Here is a 3,202-nt window from a genome sequence, read left to right as displayed (position 1 = left end):
AATTTTTATATCGTCGGAAATCTATTTGCATAGGTTTCCGCTAGCGTTTAGCTTTAAAGTTTTCGAATTAACCCCTTGAGCACCTTTCGCTGAGAAAAAAACAGCTAATTTGTTCTGCAGGTGAGCAATTTGCCAGATTAAGGAGTTCAGTGCTTTTTTAGGAACTGAGAAATACTATGTTTTAATTAACAATCTGCCTCAGTACTATCTGCGAATCTAGACTTGTACTTTTTGCATCTCAAGGATATTATCGCAATTAATTGCATTATTACGTTCTAAAAATTGTTGCCATACCATTATTCTTTAATAAATACCCTAATTTAATTTCGTTATTAATTTCTAGACTCGCAGAAAGGATGTTTTGAATTTTTTTTTTAGAAAAACGAATGAAAATATAAATATGAATATTTAACTGAATATAAATATGCAAAGTTTAATTTGGAAGGCTATGCGAGAGCTTATGCGAATACACATTATAAAATAAAACCACAAATTATAATAATGACTATTGATTAAATACATTAATCTTTATTAAATTAAATACATTAATTACATTGATATTCACATTTTTTATGATCCTGACAAGATTTTTTTATGTAAATAAAAAAAAAGAATTTTATAATAGCCAAATTATGTATATTAAAACTGTGATTGCCCATTTTAATACTTTGTTGATATTATATATGAACATCTTTAATAAGGTCACAGACGTTGAAGATTTTATTAAGTACTCGTCTCTTTCATTTACAATGACCTAATAGATCAATGGTTCGCTGCAAAAATGACGTAAAAATTTAGTAAAATATGTGCAATTTGCGATTTCTTGAAAAGTCATCCTATATTGGGCTTTACGGTAATATTGTAACAAGCGACGTGTCTGCCCTTTTTAAGTTCGTTTCTTTTGGATGTTCGCAGGATCCCAAACCAGCAAAACAAAACAAACAAGAAGATGCTCCAGATTTAACTGCTAGTCGTATTTCAATGACAAAAGCCTAGTTACCGTACCCACAGTAAGTTATCCACGGTAAAACAAGGTTGTTTTCAATGAAAAGGTAGAAAGTAAACTGCCGTTTTCTCTATCGATTGTTCCTAATAAGAACCGATAAGTTTAAGTACTGATTTAGGCTAAGACCTACCATCTTACTGTACTGTAAAGTATCATCAGGTATCCAAATTTTCAATAAGTATTTATCTGCGACATTTCTTAATTTTATGGACAATTAAAAATAAATACGCTAACATACTTAATGTTGAATCATAACTTTGTATTAAGATGGAATAGAAATGTAGATATGCAGATGTAGACATAACAGGTACAACTAAATATTTTCAAGTAAAAAAATTCAAAAAATTTGAATAAATGATAAACGATAAGCAAGTACAGACCGCTAAAAAATGGAAACCGATCATGAATGAAACACAGATGAATTCGAATAACGAATGGACAATAAGTGAATGTTCTTAGGTGTCAAATTTTTCGTAGAATAAGATAGAAACATAACACGTGGATGGTAATTATTTTACAATATTTGAAGGAGAACATGAGTAAATTATGGAGAATGGAGGCTATCACGAAATAGCTGAAAAGAACTTGGAATCAAGAATAAGTCAACGGTGACTATTAAATATAGAATTCTTATGATGATGAACGGTAACATGAAAGCCATAGAGGCAAACACGTGGTCTAAATAAACACATCTCCTAGTCTGTTGAAGTGATTTGTCTTTTAAGCTAAATATCTTGATAAACTTTAAATAATCTTAACAGATAAATATCACCTATCATTACACGAAACAAGTTAAGTCTTAGAACATAAGTACATAAAATACATTGTAATTTAAATACTCTATAACTTTTTGTTGGAAAAATATATCTTCGATCTATCAATGCACATAGTTATTAAGCTTTATGGTTTTTAATGGCTGTAAATCGTCACCAAGGTTTCGAAAAGTAAGTTCACGAAATATCCAATTTGTTTCCATGTGTCATAATATATCATTTTGCTTTTTTTTGCTATTGCAGATAAATTAAAGCCGAATCAAAGCGTGCTTCGGAGTTTGTTCGTTGGTGAGAGAGACCGATTAAAGATTAACAAGAACTAGAGATTTCGGTGTCGTCGTAAACGTCGAACGGCCCCGGTCGTGCAAGAATTATTAGCAATCTCTGATCCAATTTTCAACATTGCGCTCGTTTTCCTAGATATTGCCATTCTCTATACGTGAACTCGATGGGATTTTGAACAATATGACATTAGTATTGTCTACGGAGACCGAAGGTGAACAAAATTATTGAACAAATAATTAAATAGCTAGTAGAATTTAATTTGCTCTGTGGTTGGAAATACCTATGTATACATATATGTATCCGTCTATTCATATGTGGACTATATAATAGACTATATACCTGTATAAGAAATACATTACAGAAGTACATTAATACAATCTTATAGTTAATTTTAACGTATAATACAGTATTTGCCTTCAGGATTATATTTTTTTTTTGTTTTTATATTGTAAAGCATTCCTTAATAATAAAAAATACAGCAGGGTTCGTTTTATGGAACTTAAAAGAATGAGATCTGTACCCATATATATAATTACCAATTAATATATACCAATATAATTAGCAGATCACCCGTACAACGATCTTTATGAATATACTCTGCTTTCAAGTAAATAATAGTTTCATAACACATTTACACTTGCCTTCTACTATGTTTCTCAACTTTCAAGTGCTATCGAAGTTGACATTTATGTTATTTGTAACTATTGCAAAGAATAACTTTCCATTTTTTGCCTAATATTTACTCATATACTAGAACGATTAATTTCATTTGTGCGTCTCTATCGATCAACCTCATTCTAATTACAAATAGACAAACAATAATTTCTCTTCATACGTTACGTAATAAAATTATTAATTATTATAACGATCTTACTAAAAAGGGCATTTAGTTACGAACAACTGAATAAACAGCAATTTTTCTTCAAAAAGAAAGATAGCTTTAAATAGTAATTTATACTATGAAATTATTATATATAGTACAAGAAACAGCTTTTTTATTTCATTTCATTTAACGCTGTTGATATTTCTAGGAAAAAGTTTTGGTGGACAAAATAAACGCTTCACGAAATGTTGTTCGCACATGCTTGGCAGGGAGGGGAGAAAGGCAACAGGAGAAGAGGACGATGCAACTTTTACA

The sequence above is a fragment of the Bombus vosnesenskii genome, unplaced genomic scaffold (assembly GCF_011952255.1).
Source record: "Bombus vosnesenskii isolate JDL3184/JDL3185 unplaced genomic scaffold, Bvos_JDL3184-5_v1.1 scf7180000013265, whole genome shotgun sequence".
NCBI classification, from domain to species: domain Eukaryota; kingdom Metazoa; phylum Arthropoda; class Insecta; order Hymenoptera; family Apidae; genus Bombus; species Bombus vosnesenskii.
Note: the sequence above shows the minus strand (reverse complement) of the source record.